A 19,558-nucleotide genomic window follows, 5' to 3' on the forward strand; every position below is an offset into this window, starting at 1 on the left:
CCAGGCATTCGCCAAGTGACAAGCAAGTTACTTTCATCGTTACTTAAAAAAAATAAATAGAATCATAGTTACAAGTTACAGTTAAAAATGTAACACGTTACGGTTCAAATTTATAGAGTAACGGATTTATAATAACGCGTTACTTCTAACACGTTAGTATATCAGACTGCATATTAGGCGCTCTTCTGACAGAGGAATAGAAGGATGTGGGATACAAGCACAAAAGCAGAATAAAAAAAAAAAAAGATTCCGTCGAAAGAAAACTGTTGAAGTTATAATTGCTGCCGTTGACAGGTACCTAGAGTGCTATAATTTGGGAAGAAAAATGCAACACGTTTTTGGCTATGCTCACACGGGGGAATATCTCGACACCGTTTTTTCACTTCCGAAAGGCAGAAAAACTTGTGCCGTTCGCACAAGCCCGCAGATATTGCACCGGCCAGAAGACCCTCTGTGAAATTGTTTTTAGCTCACTTCACCTCTTACAAAATGTGAACATTTTTTTTTTACTTTCACAGTAAAACGGCACTTAAAACTTCAGCTGTAAAGGGGTGCACACAGCAGAGGTTTCGACAACTAGAACGGTCGCTGACAAAAGGTCCTCTGAGGAACGGCGTGGAACAATTTCCTCAAGAAACGTCTGACCGCTATTATTCTATGGGGAAATAAAATCGCTTTCCTAAAAAAGAAAAAGAAAAAAAAAAAAAAAAAAAAAAAACTGGGCCTAGAGGTATACAACTTAAAAAAAAAAATGGATTGCGGTTTCTGGCTCAGGAGACCCGGGCAATGTCCGGCACAAGTCTCACACGTTAGAATAAGTTTAAATTTCTCGTTTGGCCTCAGCACTAATAAGATAATAAACGATGAATTTTGAGATCACGAGCGTTTCACCCTAAAAGCTACTGCCATGCACTGGGCAAATAGTAGTAACGAGGGGCCTGCGGTTTCCAAATCTTTGACGTCGAGCCTACTGCTTTCCCCACTCTGCTACCTAAATGAAGAGGATACACTGCACTCTTCGAAGCAGCGCTCATGATGATCGAGAGTCCAAACCATTAAAGACCGTGAATATGTAAGGAAAACATTGACCAGGGCGGCAGAAGCGCCCGCATTTTTTTAAGGTATGAAAGTAACATTGATTCATTTAAAATTTAAAAGACACACTGTTTGCATTTTGATGATTTGAACAGTCACATCTTTTGTTATAATAACATACATAACAATTCACAATGAGTTCCATATTTTTTTGCAGCATGAACGCCACTTGAGCGTTCTAGATAGCTCCCTCAAGCAAACGTAATAATTTGACCGGAAACTTCTACACTGGCTTGAGGCATACGTTCAAGCTCTGCCTGCTGGAGGGGCACACATTGCGTGACGTAAGAACACACAAAAAAACTCTGAGTTCTTTTCCTACAGAACACAAAAACAGCCAATCACCACCAACACTTAAGCGTTCTTCATTGGATTCAACTATTTCTGTCTCATCGGTCACAATTCGTGTCTGTTAATGGCTCTAATTCCCATTTAACACCTGTTAACTCTGGTGTTCCGCAAGGTTCGGTTTTAGGACCATTACTCTTTCTTATTTACATCAACGATTTGCCAGCCATCATTTCATCCTCTGTGTGTTTATTTGCAGATGATTGCGTTATTTACCGGGAAATTTCTACCGACAGTGACACAACCTCATTGCAGCCCGATCTAATCTCAATATCTAACTGGTGCCGCACATGGCTAATGGAACTAAACATTACCAAGTGTAAGTCAATGCGTGTGTCCCGTCGTAATGCCGTTTGTCCTACTTACTACCTTAATAGAGCTCCACTGGAGCCCGTGCACTGTTATAAATACCTTGGCATCCACATAACATCTGATCTTTCATGAATTATTCATATCGAACATGTTATTAACAATGCTAACCGCATGCTAGGCTTCTTAAGAAGAAATTTCAGTTCAGTGCCGTCATCTCTCAAACTTCTTTATAAATCACTTGTTAGATCGAAGCTGGAATACGCAGACTCCTTTTGGGACCCCGGCATGGAATACCCCGTTCAATCATTGGAGGCCGTCCAGAACAAATCCACACGTTTCATACTTTCCAACTACTACCGTACTTCTAGCGTAACCTCCATGAAAATATCGTTATCATTACCCACTCTTGCTTTGCGTAGAGAATATTCTCGTCTGTCCCTTTTTTACAAAATTTATCATAATCCGGCCATGCGTCACAATCTTCTAACCCCTCCATATTATATTTCCCATCGTTTAGATCATAAGAACAAAGTGGGCGTCTTTCCATGCAACACTAATGCGTTTTTTTATTAATTCATACCGCGCACTTCTGTAGTATAGAACTACCTTGCTCATGACATTGCCACCATTGAAGACTTATGCATTTTTAAAGATGCGCTATCTAACTTTTTTTTTTGTTTTTTGTTTTATATATGACTGTGCTTATGTTGCCCTTGTTATTTCTTTGTATTCCCCACTCCCCTCTGCAATGTCCTCGGATCTTGAGTGTAAATAAATAAATAAATAAATAAATAAACAGAATGATTCCAGCGTATTATGTAAGGCAACAAATTGTGAATAGATAACAAAATATTAATACATTCTGAGCAGGTTGATTTAGGGATTCATTTCACTTGCTCACTGTTCCTGCGCGCGTTATATATTTCTTTTAACTTAATCGTGCTTTTAGCTTCCCTATTTGGTGGAATCAATTTAATTGTTCTACTGCAGAAAAATGCAATCCTATTGTTTTAGAGTGCATAGTCGTAAAAGTGCCAAATACAAAATACATAATATTTTCAGATCTTTAAATTATTGTTTTAAACGCAACAAAATTAATGGCGGTCGTGGGGCAAAAACTATTTTCACAGTTCCACTGATCATCCTAATGCTCTTCTTCGTTTGCTTGTTTGTTTTTGTTTTCAGTTTTGAACTCGCGTTGTAAAACAAAAACTATAAAACACTTAACACACATTTTAAAACTGTGACTGAAATATATCCCGAAGCAAAATATCACATAACACCAACTGCCTAGGCATAGCAGACCGTTTTCCCAATTACGTTTGTTACCCTAACGACAGTTCCATGTTATTAAGTCAACGCGTCGGTAAATGGGTAACACACGTCATCACATTTCAGTCAGTTCGTCGTCACTGCACCTTTCAATAACACGCTACCTCGCCCCGCGGTTAGGCAGGAAATGTTGTAAAAGACAGCATTCGATAGAAGAAAAAACAACAACAACAAAAAAACAAGAAAAACACACCCAGCTCGCCGAAGACAAAGGAGCCGCCGCGACACATTTGACAGCGTTCGGATAATTGCGAGCGCGTGCTTCGTTTTTCTAAGGGTCGGTGACAGGTTACCTCTTTCAAGAAACACTCGACAAAAGGTCGGGACGGGGAAAAGCACAAACGCAAAACAAGGCTAGCATAAAAAAAAAAGTACGTGCGGGAAAAATTTTTTCTCCGAGGCAACGACGAAAGGGTGGTCGAGCACGAGCACGCAGGGAACGAGAATCAATCTAATAACGTCGTGTAGACGAGGTACGAAATGCGCGAGAGAGGGGAGCAAGCGTGAGACTGTGTGAAGTAGAAATTGCATTATTCCTGTCTGTCTGTCGTAATGTGCAGTACTATCGTCTTGCGGCGTTTGTCTGCATTTTGTTCGTTTTTTTTTTTCTTTTTGCTTCGCGGGACTGCCATCCTGCTACCCTTTGTAGAACTCAATTTGTTACGCCATATACTCGAAAGGCCGTGTTTGGCTATGGCGCCCAGCCGCTTCCTCTTTTCCTTATTCATATGAACTAGCGCCATTCTTGGTTTCGCGAAGCGGGACATAATTCTTCGCTCAAGACGCCGACACGTTTATGTTGTGGTCCATGGATTTTTTTTTGTTTGCATGCATCCGCGTGCGTCTTTTTCTGATGGTTTATTGTCGCCCGCAGAATGAATCGCGCGCCCTGTGTCCTTTATTTATTTTTTTAATAAGAAAACAATCTCTTTTTGAAGGGTACACTCGGAACCTGGCTTGAAGAATACCGGTTTCAATAAAGGTGGTCTCTGTTTAAGAAAGCCGCAACATCTAATTCAGCTACAAACAGTGTCTTCTTAATATCCTTTTTTTCTGAACGAGTATATCTTATAGTATAGTATATCTTGCGGCTCCGTTCCCTTTCGTATAAATACGGTACTTCCGGTGTTTCCAAAGCGGTAGCCCCGCGTTTAGAAAAAAAAAAAAAAAAAAAAAGAAAGCATCCACTCATATTTTTGCACAGGGGAGGTGACCGCATGTGTGATTGGCGTATTTAATATAAATGAAATAATAAATACATAAAACGAGAAACATGATGCAACGCGTATGCTTAGAGAATACGATGGTCGTCTGCAATAGCAGTGGGAAGCGCATGAAGGGGGGGGGGGGGGTGATCTTGCAGCTTACCGAAAGAGACGAGGCAAGCCACAAGCACATATGAGACAACGCAGAGCAAAACAAGACCAGGCAACGTTACTTACTTATTTGATTTATTCAAAATATCCCTAAATGCCCTCTGTAGGAGGGAATTACATGGGGGGGGGGGGGGGGCAACAAATATATCCCAGTGCACACAGAAAAACACAAAAAGCATAAAAACACAAGAACAAGCAATAAAAATTAATTCTATGTATTATTATGACTGAACACGAGCGCTTAGAAGTTAGGCATACCTAGTTCATCTGCATTGTAAGCCGGTAGGTAGGTTGTTCCAGTCGATTATGGTTCGTGGTTTGAATGATCGTTCATAACTAGATGAGTTGCATGTGATGCGCATTACTTTGAATGAATGATCGCGGCGTACAACGATAATGGGAGTGTTTTAAAAAAAATCGTCGTGAATCGATGCATGGTGATAGAGGTTGCGAAATGATGCAAGACAGACATGTTTATGGCGGCGTGATAGGTTTGCAACTCAGCTTGATTTTTTTAATGCTGTGACACTAGAAAATGGATAGTCGTCAGAAAAAATAAATGAGCAGCACGGTTCTGCAGGGACTCTATGTTACTTACAATGTAGGCTTGCTCAGGATCCCATATGGCAGAAGCCAATTGAATTTTGGGGCAGATTGGAGTGATATAAGCAAGTTTTCGTAAATGAGCGGGTGCTTGTTTAAGATTGCGCTTTATGAATCCGAGGGAACGGTTGGCGGAAGCGAGGGCGATACCAATGTGGTAGTGCCGGGATAAATCAGACTGAAAGTGGACACCCAGGTACTTAAATGCAGAAATAAGTTAGACAGCACTGTTATTCAGAAGGTAAGACGTTGGAGTCGAAGAAGAACATTTGGTGAACAACGTTTTTTTTTTTGTTTTTTTTTTTTTTTGTTGTGTGATGGTTGAGGGTCATTAGCCACAAAGAGCACCATATGGGTGCTTGCCCAAGTCTGATTGGGAGCTTGGCGATCGGGGTCGGAAGAGATGTTACGAACGATGACACAGTCGTCAGCAGAAGACGGACAAGACATAAAACGCAAGTGGGTAGGTCATTAATGTATACGAGAAAAAGTAATGGACCAGCCCACGCTTCTCTGGGGAACTCCAGATGTCACTTGGGCGAAAGAGGAGTGTGAATGGTATTGGAAGTAAACTGACGTCTACTTGAGAGGTAGTATTTTATTCACGAGAGAACATTGGTATTAATGCTAAGCTCCCCAAGTTTTAGTAAAAGCCTGTGATGTGGAACGCGGTCAAAAGCCTTCGAGATATCGAGAAAAATCGCATCAACTTGAAAACAAGCATCAATAGTTGTATGTAAGTCATGAACTAAACATGCAAGTTGAGTGTCACACGAGTAACCCCTGGGAAAACCGTGCTGAAACTTTAAAATAATGTTATGGTCCTCTAAATAGCGCATGACTTGAGAATGTATCATGTGCTCCAGAAGTTTTCAAATAGTGCTGGTTAGTGAGATAGCTTGATAGTTCAGTGAATAAAAGCAATCACCAGATTTGAAGAGGGGAATTACCCTACTTATACGCCAGTTTTGAAAAATTAGACCTGAGGAAAATGACTGTGAAAAAAATGGCTGTCAAGAATACAAAAATGCCTTGCGCAGTATTTTTAAGTATCATGGTTTCAAAATTGGTGTTATCAGAGGCAGATAATATTTCAAGTGTATTTAGTAGAGTTAAAATGCCGGCCTCTTCGATGACTATTTTGGACATATACTTCTCAATAAACCTGCTTAAGGTGGGAGATAAAGAGATAAAGCAGTGTCCAAACAAGTAAACACTAATGAAAATCATTCATTAAGGGGCTAAGCACACTCTTACTACGAAACTAAAACGCCGTCCATATCGATGAAAGACACTTCAGGATGACTACTTGGATTAATTGCACGTTAAAATCGTCGAGGGTTCTTTAATAGTAAAAACGTCAAGTCATGACAAAAAAAAAAATGACGGCGGCGGTGGATTTAAAAAGCGACTGGTAATCACTGTAACTTTTTGTATCGGAGCCAAGAAACTGATAGCTTGGTCTTAATCGCCAGCCTGAACGGTCGTTTTTTTTTTTCTTTTTATTATTTAGTTGTCAAAGCTGCAGACTAAAGCAAGGTGCACGGTTTTTGCACTTTATTGATATTATAGGAATAAGTTTATCTATTAAATTAGTGACCCATATGTAAAGATTATTGTTCACGAAAAGTCTGTTAAAAGCAACGCGATCACGGTCACCATCTTGTTTTCTTGTTTTCGAAAGCTGCAATAGTTTACGGCGTTTGTCGCGGACGGCCTTAGGGTAGTCACGCGATATGCTATAGTAGTGTGTTCTTTAGCTTGAGGCCTTGACCTAACATAAAATCCCCATCTTTTCATTGTAAAATTTAGCAATGATTGGTGGCTTCTTAATGAACGAGAAACCGCCCAGACGGTGAGCTTTGTCAATAGAAGAAATTGTGATGCGAAGCTGGTTTGACCAAAACTCGGGCACAAAGCGTTCAGAAAACTTCTACATCTCAGACTTATCTCTGTTTGTTAACCCGAAGCAAATAACATTTTGATTAACCTGAGCAAGTTTTCAAGTCATCGATCTTGTCCTGTAGTTTGGAAGTTTTCTCAACGACGGTTACGGAAGCCTAAAGTAGAGGAGTCATTTCCGCCTTAGTTTTCAGTTCTTGGATTTTTTTTTTGTTGTTAATAATATGTTATTCTTCAGGAATATATAATTTTTTTAAAAAGCTTACTGATGGAATCAAGAACACTTGCATTGTCACTTTCGAGTCGTACCATATCAGACACAAGGTCTACCTTAGCCTTCTGTTCGTTCGTCATTGGCCCACGATTTGCCTCAGTACTACACCTGAGCAAAAGAAGACGCCAAACATAAAGCACAGCCGCGCGAACAAGTTGGAAGAAATGGGATGGCCACGGACACCGTAAGATAGTCGCGTTAACCGTGGGTATCGTAGTAACTAACCTGCAGAAACATGACGGGTGAGCGAAGCACCGAAACTGCGGTGCCGCGGCCCGAAGCATCGGTGGAAAGGGCGTGATTTTGAGCGCTTGAATCAGCTGACGTAGATCCTTGTTGCTGGACGACAAACGGCGAAGTGCCCAAACGTGGCGGTGAACTCGAAAGATGTGGCGAACACAACGGTAAACTGAGTTCCGCAGGCACACGTTTCGTGTGGCCAGTCACGTCCATGTGCCATTCACTCACAGGGGGGATAACCAGCCGTACCGGAGGGACAGCCGATAACAGGTCCATGGTAATCATCAACAGCAGCTGTAGAAACATGACGGGTCAGCCAACCATCGAAACTGCGGTTCTGTGGCCCCTTATGTTAAAACCTACCTGCGAATCATTCTAAAACGTAACGTGAAATTGAAGAAATAATCGTGAGTGTTTGGATGTGCCGTTAGGGGGTGTGGGATTATACTGAAATGACACGTGCGCGAGTCTTTGCATGGTACGAACAATTGATCAATGAATGAGAGAACGTTCCGGACGAATATATTCCTGTAACGGCAGCAACCGAACAAAATGTTGGAAAATTAGTGAAATCCGACGCAGCGATGACCGGTTGAGAATGTGGACGATAGCAGATATGGTCCACATTGATCAAAATACTGTACAAGAAATTTTACACGTCTGATTGAACACGCGGAAAGCCTGCGCCTAAATCATGCTTGTAAACTTCTCAGGAGCTGAGGAGCGATTGGATTCTCTGTTTTGAAAATACTCCAACTCGCAATACTGTGTCCGTAAAGTAGTCTTAGGCTGACAAAGAAACCCCAATGTTGGACCACCCACTTTACTCGCCAGGATGAGCTCAGCGGAATTTTTTTAGGTGTTTCTTATTCTAAAATTTGCATTGAAAGGAGTACGTTATCAGACTGTTGACGAGCTAATGGAAGAAATGGTGGCCCCTCGGAAGGGGTTGATGCATGATGACATGCAAAACATTTTCAAAACAACAATTACGTATGAAACCGTGTGTAGGTAGTAGGAGGGGGGTACTATGTTTAGGGAGATAACAGTGAAGTGTCACTATTGTAATATTAACCTATAAATTTTTGCCGCCAGTCTCGCCATCTAATAGCCGTAGCTCGTATTTACCATCGTGTGGGGTAGCGAAAAGAAAACGGGGTTAGAGTTGAAACTTGACGATGAAGATGTAGCATTACTACAGGAGTGAACGCTAAGGTCAGTTATGTGGAGGCGACAGATTCTATTTTTCAACTTCTATGAAATGATTAAACCGACGCTAAAATAAATTTAAAAAATTAACTGCGACATCTTAATCTTGTTCATTTCTTCTACAGCTGAGACACTTCATCAGAAATTGTGTAACAGGTTAAAACAAGTTACAATCAGCATGCAGACTTGTACACACTATTAACTCCTAGACCACATGAACGCAGTTCGTTACAAGCGGTATTGTATAGGTATATACTTCACCCAGACACATACATATTCACGATGTTTCAAAGCAAAAGGCTTCCAAAATATATTGTTAAAGTTGTTTCAGCCATGGATATTTTTATTGTTAGGATGTAATCGGCGAATACATAAGTTATGTTAACGAATCTGGGGCTGGCCTTGGTCAACCGGCGTTTGTAAATACCACATTACAAGCAGAAGCAGAATTATCTACACCGTAAAATTCTGGGACACGTTTGGCAACGGCGCTGGATTTACAAGTGAGTACTGAAAATGCACAAAACATATGTTCCCACCGCCTCCAATATATCTCTACCACAAAGTTTTTTTATAACAGAGACATTATTATAATAAGTTGTAGACTAAACGAAACTGCTATATCTAATTACCTGCCTGCAGGGTGGGAATGATGAGAATTTATGCCACTTTTTGTTTAAGGACTTGGTAACATTATTATAACTTCGCAAGATTGCCCACCCTGTGAAAGCTATTAGATGCATTTCTTTAGTAGGAGAGTCGGGAAATACGCCTCGACCAAAGATTTCTCTGCACGGAGCTAAAACAGCAAATATGTTCTAAAGTTTTCGGAGTCAAAACCTGGACGAAAGTGAAATCCATGTTCTTGCGTATAATCTCTAGCACTGCGTACCAGAATCCTTTTAGTTCGTAGCCTTAAAAACTTGTCAAGAATTTATAATTCTGGCGAAACCACTCATCCATACCTGTAAAGTAATTATTGCAGGGTATTTTTAGCCATCGCACCAATAAAGTCTAGACAGTGTTGAAGGTTTCGAAGTAAACATAACTTTAAGCCAAGGAGATCTATAACACCGCGTTCGAGAAAATACTCAAAAAGGGCATTCGTTTTTGTTTTTTATTGCTTTGTTGTAAAAGTCTATTTATTGCGCCACTCTGCGGAATTCGGTTGCTTTAATGCTGGAAAGGTGAGGGAGGGAGATTTTCGCGTTGCCATTTTCTCTGAAACTATGAGCTCAAACCAGGCTACTGCCTTCTCTGCGCACGTGAATAATGAAGGCCTTTGGCCCTTTTGGGGCAAAACGCATTTATATTAATGAGGTGGCTCTCTAGGCAAGGGTCCAAGCTCCATCGTGCTGATAAACGAAATTTAGACCTCGTTATGGAGTGTAAATGTAGTGCTGATTTTCAGAAAAGAATATAAATGAATATAGGCGCGCGTTCTTGTTTTTGTCGCTATACAAAAAGCTGGTAGCGCGCACGCTCTGTGAATGCGAAATATATAAAAAAAATAACGGCTGAGTGAAGAGTGGCCAACTAACTATGGATGATCTTATCTTAACTGCGCAGGAGTTAAGGGTAACATTTATAGGTCACACAAAAACTGTACAAAGACGCTTTCAGCTGAAATAAACTTAGAATGTCTAATGAACTGACGTTTTCGCTTCTCAAAGGAATCCAATGCACTGAAACTGGCGATGATGAACCCACACACAACACCTCTGTGCTGGGGATAAAATGAATCGACCAAAATTAAAAGCCAGAGAGGTGAAGGTCAGTTATGGCTGAGCCCATCGCTAAGCTACGTAAACCTGTCTAAATCTGTTTTATACTAATTCGTTCGTAACTAAACAATCGCTAAAACATCGCACGTTCGGGTTTATATTTGTGGTATATATTCACTAGCTCTAAAAGGAGTCTGATGTCAGACTACTTTTTGTTTCAACCATCGTCTGCTACCGTTGTGGTGTAAAAATCGGCGTAGCTGAGGGGGGGGGGGGGGATGTAGATTTTGCCGCCATTCGCGATGAAATAAGGAATTGGAATACTGAAGTTGGCTGAAAGACATAAAAAAAAAAACAATTTAGCGGCGGTGTGGATCGAATATAATCATTTATAGTGGACGATTTGCCATAAGCATATCCGCAACATGTTACGGTTTTTTTCGCTCCTGTTCCCACGTCTCTTTCCACAGGCGTTGACTCACACATGACTTTCGCAAAAACTTGAGTGGGGCTTGGTATTTATTTGTGGGAGGTGGCACTTAGCGTAGTATGCTCCGGTCACACGGCTAATACATCGCACAAAAAAAACAGTCTGCAGACACTGTCTGAGCCGCGTTTGTGCTAAGTATATGCCGGTCTTGCAAAATTGGCTACTTTTTTAGACTTGTTTGAATCATATATGAAGAAAACATGATATCAACATGCTCGCGGCGTGCCCGCAAAAAATGTTTTGACATCATATCTGCGGCGAACTCCGTGTCTTCTGTCTGATGCACGGCAAGTGGTACTGCCGCTTTAGAAAGCAGACGTCCTTGAGCAGTGGAGCACGGAAGACTGTTGAAGGTCTACATTGATGAAATACAGTTTGTTGCAACGTAAGCCTTCGAGCAGATGCACCTGTTCGAGTGCAACGTTTCTCAAAAGTACTTTGTCGGCAACCGAAAGCACGTCAACGTGCACCCAGCCCGTACTGTAGGCGGACCGTCTCGTGCAGAACTTATATTGCAACAGACTGTTGTGCCTTTTACTTATCTCGCGTATTCTATGCAGGATACGTGCACGTGTCCGATTAATTGCAGGAAGAAAAACGTAAGTTTCTAAACTATAACTGTGTTTTCTTAGCATATCAGTGTTCTATTCGCCCTTTGTTGTATATTGCATTACGCACGTTCCCACTTTTCCCCCGTTCCTGCTATTTCTATCTTTCTTGCTCCTCGCCTTGACATGTCTAATAAACCGACCTTGTCGCGCAGTTTAAGCTCCGTGAGAATGCGACTTTAGCGTTTGGAATAGAACGCGAAAGTTCAAGAACATAACGTATACTGGAACCAAAAGATAAACGCGAAAAACGAAATTCCTTTACGAGCCAATCTATACCTCAGGCTACATTGTCAAAACAAGAAATAACATAGTGAACGAAAGAGGGACTTACATAAGCGAAAAACAAATGCAAGCAAAAAGGAGAAGTATACTTTTTTTGCTGACAATTTATTTTTGCCTAAATAGTACAGGCGCCTAAAGCGTCTTTCTTGCTTTGCTGAAATTAGGCTAAGGCAGCTGTCAGGTTATAGAGCTAATTTGTCTTTCTCGATTATTCTCTTTCATCGAGGTTAAGTCACGTTATCGAAGACTTGAGATCCACGTAACGTCAGGTTCTCAAACATTCACGTTCTATCCCAACCGCTGGAGTAAATTCCCCAATAAGTTCGAGCCTCCTGCGATGCACAGCTTATTTCTGCAGGTCAAAAACACGGTCCTCTTTTCTTGGGGACGCTTTGTACTCCCTCTCAGAAACATGCGCAGTGCTGACAAAGGTCTCGGCACAAGAGCGCGGGTTCGGACGGTACTACGTTCTATGCACGAACTTAAGTACGAACAAAGAATTTCAATGAGCTAGGCTAACAGGTCTGCGACTCTGTCAGTATTGTTAGCACTGGAGACGTTTACGGGATGGAGTATACATGTTATGAAGAGTGACTCCTACGTCTTCTCATTTTACGCAATGCCTGCACCGCGAAGCATTGCCACCATGATAAGGAGAGGTAGTGGCACGTCATTGCGGTGCGCGAATATGGCATAACGAGGAAATGCAGCAGCCATGACGAGTTCAGTTACGAGTGGGCACGTGCAAGAGAAAGGCGATGGCGCGGCCGAGGGCACAAAAGTGCTAGGCCGGGCCAAGAATTCCTGGGATTGTTCGAATAATCTGTGTTTTTTCTGTTTTATAGCCGGTCTTGTACATCTTGCGGGTAAGCTATATGCACCGATTCCTAAGACGTTAACGAGCACCGCCTAGAAGACAAGGATGCGCATCAGGTGATCATGAGTGGATCCCCGACGCGCACCAAGCGGCAAACAGGGTGAAACTCGACGGGAACCGCGCCGCAAGTCGGCAAGAGCGTCCGTCGTGAGGTTACAACGTACTAGCGTCGCGCTGGTTGCGATACGCTGTACGACGTATAGTATGCGGAGACGCCAGACGGACGCGTCTACTGCTTTGCGGCTACTCTCATCAAACCTCAGTGTGTTTTCCGCTTGGATGGTCGGGTATCCATTACCGATGACGTCATGCGGATGGCCGTGTTTACTATTTAATATTGCGTCGGCGCGACTTGCACCTTGGAAGCGGGCTATATGCCGTCGCGGAGGAGCACTGACTGGTGGTAATGAGGGTGTGGAATGAGCTCCTGGCGCATTATATTTTTGCACCTCGAGACTTTTGATTTCATGTTACACTATTTCGGTTTGTTAGTGGCTCGGGTTTTTTGATAATTTAATTTTGTGTCCTCGTTTTTGGTCGCAGGCAAAATCTTCATGCTTTATAAGAGATCTTTTTAGAGCCTTTTTAATCTAAGTAGTGGCTACTTCAGCAAGAGACGCCAGGTAACATTGTGCGACAAGGAGCGGACGTCCTGACTGGAGAGTAGGTACGACTCACATCTGCGCGCAGTTCGAGATTAAGCCGGAAGCCCACTTGCAAATGTGTAAAGTTCGTCGCGTACAGCGACTGCCGACGTTTACAGATAGGGCAACATTTCAATGCCGGCTGAATGTGTGTCTATGTTGTTACTACATGCGTTTGTACCTCGTCTTATTTTTGTCTTATATTTTTCGCTTCTATCTTCATTATGCCCTTCTCAAAATAGATGTGGACTGCCTACGCATGCCGACTTGGTTAACTTCTTTTTTCTAGTTCCATTTTTTTTCCTTGGCTTAGATATATATTGTATCGGCTGACGGCTTCAAGTATCACAAAAATAAATACTATAGACGCTTTGCAGCAGCTGTGCATGGGCGCCGCCATAACTGACCTTCAGTTTTTGTTCTCCCTTATTACGTTTACTTCACTTCATTATTACCATAGCAGGCCAGGTTATTGACATCCTAGATTTTATTCTGTCTTGCTCCCCAGCATTGGCCTTTGTGGAGGCTCGTCAACACCAATTTCAGTGGCTCGGTATCTCGGTAAAACAAAAGAAGGTCAGCAATGGCGGCTGTACTCTGGCGCGTGTGTAAAGCGTCTATATTTTCTTTGTCTGGCCGTGCGCGTGCTATAGGATGCATGCCATTTGCGCGTGAAGCGCTGATATCTATAAAAAAAATTGAAGCTTGAGCGGAGTGCTGCTTAGAGGTTTACTCCGCTCCATCTATAATGGGACTGATCATCTCTGCGGTGTCTTATTTTATGTAGGTGACAATTGGCAGGAACAATGCGATGCCGCTGGTTGCGGGGCTGCAACGTTTGCGATGCTAAAACGTGCTCCGACTGTGGGTAGTTCAGTTCGTGCGCCGTCAAGAGACATCTCCGTGGACTGGACAGCAAGCTGGCGGACTCCTATAGTGCGCCGCTCCGGACAAGGCAGACACAGGGAGGGAAGCCATGTCACTTCCTTTCTGTGTGGTAAGCTTCACGCGTAGTCTGGGAGAAAGTTTCCTTGCCCCGAGGGGGGCAAACATTGACACTCTGCGGGTTGTTGATGTAGCGAGGAATGTGCGAAGTTGGCCCGAGAGGTCTCTTCGCTCACGCGACGTCGGCAAAGTATGTATGTACGTTGGCTTTCCCGTCAACACTGAAGTAGCGCAGAAGAGGCGTCTCGCAAAGCCTTCATCTCAAACATCGCAGGCGATGTTAAAGTAGACTTTTAGCAACAAAAAACAACAGCACAGTATGCGCCTTAAAAAAAGTTGCGGGAATGTTTTGTGGTTTTTAAAAACTATAAACTTCAAGAAGATTATGACAGGGCTCTTTCTTCTCATTTATTCTTCAATTTTCACGAGGACTATGATATTTATTTTTATCTAGTTATTTATTCTATCACTTATTGCTATATAAAAAAAACTTTCAAACCTTGTAATCTTTATGTGCTATTTTTTAATTATTTGGGAGCCTCACAAAAAATGAGTTACAGTTGCCATAATAATGCCACTCATAATATACCCGAAGTAATTTGTAAATATTTATTTTTAATGCTCTCCTCGGCATTCAAAACAAATAAAAAGAAAACAGACAGCGTCACTCCCTTAATGTAAAATAGCTTCAGAGTATATCACTAATTTTGTAGTTTCACAGGCAATTAAAAGGCCTTCAAAATGAACTTATTTGAAGAGTCAGCGAACCAGCGCGCACCGATGGGCACTCAGTGCCCGTGAGACAAGGAGAGGAATTACCACGCGGTGTTTTATTTTCCGCAAAACCACGGAAAATGCTCTATCGCCAACAGGGTACAAAATTATTCGGCATTTCCCGCTAAATAAGTAACTTCTACGGATTTAAAGCTCTCCTCTAGGCTTTCGCATTATTTATTTAGTTCGTGTGCGCCGCTTAGCGAAGTGCTTCTACAGCTCGCAAAGCTGCTTAGCGGTCCTGAATGATCGATGAGATCTATCGCCGTGCTGTTTTCTGCTGTATAAAGGGGGTTTTCAGTATCTGATTACTGTGTTTGGTATTTTAGCGTGTTTTGCTTTACTTTTGAAATGCCTAAAACTTCCCGATATTTCGGAGTTTTTTTTTTAACTCTCGAATGCTTCTGTTGAGCGACTCAATCAACATAAATATATGAAAAGAATTCATAGGTTGACCCGACGTCATTGAAATATGGTCAGTTCTTCCAAAGACTTAGCTTAGACCATCCGATAGTTACACGGAGGTAGACATTGTCCCCGTCTCACGTGCTTTCATTTTATATTCACATATTTGTCTTCTCATGTCAGGTACTCTCTAACCAACAAAAGAGAAACAACCAAGATCACATTCTCTGCCTTCTGAACCTTTTCCACCCTGCTCCTCCACGTCATCTGCAAGCGAACGGAAATGAATTATTTCGATCTGCGGGAAGCGTGTCTACGAGGGTGTCATGAAGAGGCGGTAACATGCATCTCTACGAGTCGGTGGGCTCTGAGAAACCCCGAAGCAGGTCGTCTGAATCTAAGCGGTAGGTGCGAGGAATGTGACAAAATTAATCGAAGGTTGTGCGAAATTTTCAACTTTCGGAAAAGGCCCTATCCAATTTTCAATCAAGTTATACAACTGACTGCACCTAGGTAACAAACATTGTCCAATTAAAATAGAGAAAGAAAGAAAGCAAACGATTTTATATGCTTTTAAATTGTTAACTTGATTTGAGGTCTTTTGTTGGGAAGAGAGTGTTAGAAGAGATTTCTTATCTTCGATTACCGGCGGCATCCCAAGCATACCTCGGCAAACCTCACTCATGAGGGTCCTCACTCACCCTCACTCACCCTCATCTTCACAGGTGAGGTGAGGGTGAGTGAGTTTCTGAACTAGGAAAATTCATGAGTGTGAGGGTGAGTGAGGGTTGTGAGGGCTGTGAGGGCGGTGAGGGCCGTGAGGGCCATGAGGGCGGTGAGGGTCGTGAGGGCCGTGAGGGCGGTGAGGGCCGTGAGGGCCATGAGGGCCATGAGGTATATGAGGGCGGTAAGGGCGGTAAGGGGTATGAGGGCCATGAGCTCGTGAGGGGCGTGAGGGGCGGTGAGTGGCGTGAGGGCCATGAGCGCGTGTGTGGTGTGAGGACGGTGAGTGCGTGAGGGGTGTGAGGGCCACGAGCGCGTGAGGGCGGTGAGTGCGTGAGGCCCCCTTCAGATCGAGCATCTTTCTCAGCAATTTTGGTGTTAATGACGGGTTGTTCTCTAGCTTTCCCTAGATCGACACGAATTGCTGAGATCGGGTCCGGCTCGAAATAAGCAAGCAACTCGGAGCAATTTGAATACGTTTGAAGCGGCTGCATCCAATCAGGGACGCAAGATTTTCACGTGATAGCTCGTGCCGGTGATGATGACACCGAATGACTTGGTTCTGGTTTGAAATCTATCGTTTTTTGGAAATAAACTGTTTCAGAAAGGTGCATTGGTGTTCTTAACGAGATTTAAATGCATAAAAACACGTTTAAAACGCGTAATTGTGTCTCAATAATGCAAGAAAAGTGTGTCTGGGCGAAATTGCCCCATTTGAAGCTGGCCTGAGTGGCGTGAGGGCCATCAGTGCGTGAGGGACGTGAGGGGTGTGAGGGCCGCAAGGGCGGTGAGGGGCGTGAGGGCGGTGAGTGGCGTCAGGGGGGTGAGTGGCGTGAGGGCGGTGAGGGCCGTGAGGGCGGTGAGGGCCGTGAGGGCGGTGAGTGGCATGAGGGCCGTGAGGGCGGTGAGGGCGGTGAGGGCGGTGAGAGGGGTGAGGGCCGTGAGGCCGGTGAGTGGCGTGAGGGCGCTGAGTTTCGTGAGGGCCATGAGTGAGTGAGGGGCGTGAGGGCCGTGAGGGCAGTGAGGGGCGTGAGAGCCGTGAGGGGCGTGAGGGCCGTGAGGGGCGTGAGGGCCGTGAGGGGCGTGAGGGCCGTGAGGGCGGTGAGTGCGTGAGAGCCGTGAGGTTCAGTGAGGGTGAGTGAAGGACTGAACGTGAGTGTGACTTTGAGGGTGAGGGTGAGTGAGGGGCTGAAGGTGAGTGCAGCTGTGAGGGTGAGGGTGAGTGAGGGGCTTAGGTGACTGTGGCTGTGAGGGTGAGGGTGAGTGAGGGCGACCTAAAATGCCGACCTCTGATCCCAAGACAGCTCCTTAAAGCTTATCTGCCTATCACACTGGATGAGTACCCAAGCGTGGCTCGTTTTACGAAACAAGGTGTGGAACTATTTTCTCGGGTTCTGAATTTCGTAGATTTGAATAAAGTTTTACGTCCGTGTGTCCATGTTAGGACCAAAGCAACTAAAGACTTTTAGCAATAAACAAAGCGTCACGAACACCGAAAAAACCGTGACTCATGAGTGCTTCTTGAAGATGTTTCCTAGAATGCTTAGCATGCTGGGCACTGTGAAACGCTGACGTCGTTCTGGGTTCTGTTGACTGAAATTACAAAAATGTCTGAACCAGCCTTCAAAGGACAACCACAAAGGGTGTCATGTGGGCAAGTGTTCGCTAAACGTTGATAAGTAAGACAAGAGGTGGCTTCACGAAGTAGTGACGCCAGTAATGGTGCTCCGGACGCCCTGTACTTGCAGTCATTTTGTCCTCATTTGACGGAACCGGCGGGAACGCGTGAACCAGCCTTAATTTACATTGCGCGACGCTGTTGAGGCTCTGTTATACTCCGACATCGAGCCTAGCAAACAAGGCGTAGCGCAGCCCGCACGTATACTGATTGGACGTGGATAGCGACTTCCTGCTGGCCGGCCAATGAAATGCGCGCGTTGTGCCGCTACGCTGCGCTCGCTGCGCTTAATGTCGGAGTATAACAGAGCCTTTAGAGTGAATACGAAATGGTCGCTTTTCTTCATTTTACTATAGTACTGACGGGCCCTAAACCTTACCACTTATGTTAAGGCCCAAAATGTGGACTTTTTTGCTACATCCAACATCTCGAGCCGCACCTCTAAAGTATGAATAAAAGAAATCGACCTGAGATTTCTCAGTTGTTATTCACAGTTGATGTTCAGAGAAGCGCCTCCTATCCCCGCCCAACCTCCTACATATCATCTTCCAAAACGGCAAACTTAGTGGTGTGGAATGCATGCACGTTGGGAAGCACGCCTTATGGAACAGTTCTATTTGTAAAAAAAAAAAATGTGTTAAAATACGCTTTCTTTAGCCCGGGTGCTAGCCATACTTGGATGACCTGACAACGTTAACAGCTTCTTCTAGCTCGTCTGGCTTTTAATCTTAAAAGCTATCTTAAAGGGATTGTCCGGTCGAAACCGGAATTACTTAAGTTTCTGCGCACGTTACGTCGAGGGAGCCTTCATATAGACAAACGTCGTTTTAATTTTTATATATGATATCCCCTTATTAATTAAATCTGTCATGAGCGTATGTACAAAACTGCACCCGAATTTTGCCAGGGTCAATGGCTGACATCCGCAGCTGCTCCGTGACGTCACAGAAGTCAAAGGTTTGTCGAATGGTCGGGATAACACGCGTTGGTCGATTGATGTCTTGTATTTTGTTTTGAATTATATTGTCTTCTAGGCTGTACCCCACTAAAATACGTTCGTTTTAATTCAGCTCCCAAGCGAGTGCAAAAACGAATCCCGCGTTTTAGCAGGATATTACTCGAAAACAATCATAAGCTTCGAGCAAACGTATGCCGTTTCGCGCAAACGCAACTACGACGGCCACCGATCGAAGTAGGAGTGATTGCAAAGTAAAGGATGCAGATTTTGCCCCTGAAGCGGCACCTAGGTACAGGAAGCGATATCTGGGTACACATATCGGCAGATTCATGGGGTCGGTGATGAGGCGGCGGGTCGTTCCCTCGGAGGTGATGTCAGCGGGTCGAAGGCGAACGACGAAACGTTCAAATGCATGTCGCCTCCTGATTTGAACTACCATTGGTGAATCGTAGCCACGCTTCATTTACACACTTGGGTCAGACAGAATCTGGCTGTACGCTAAATACGACTTCTGAAGTCGTTTCGAGATAGCCTAGCTGTTGTTGCCGGTTTCGCTGCATAATCAAACCGATTGATCCGATTTGGGTGAGGAGAGAGTGGACATAGTTCAGTATCGTTGGCTTACACTCTCAGAAAAAATGGAGGAAAAAAGTAGCAACGGCGCGTCTTCCTCCCTTCTACTGACGCGCCCCCAAGCGGACACGAGAAAAGGGGAGGAACGAAACGTTTTTCTCCTTCTCCAGGCAGACGGGAGCA

This window comes from Ixodes scapularis, unplaced genomic scaffold, assembly GCF_016920785.2.
Source record: "Ixodes scapularis isolate PalLabHiFi unplaced genomic scaffold, ASM1692078v2 PGA_scaffold0__279_contigs__length_252992795, whole genome shotgun sequence".
In the NCBI taxonomy this organism is placed as follows: domain Eukaryota; kingdom Metazoa; phylum Arthropoda; class Arachnida; order Ixodida; family Ixodidae; genus Ixodes; species Ixodes scapularis.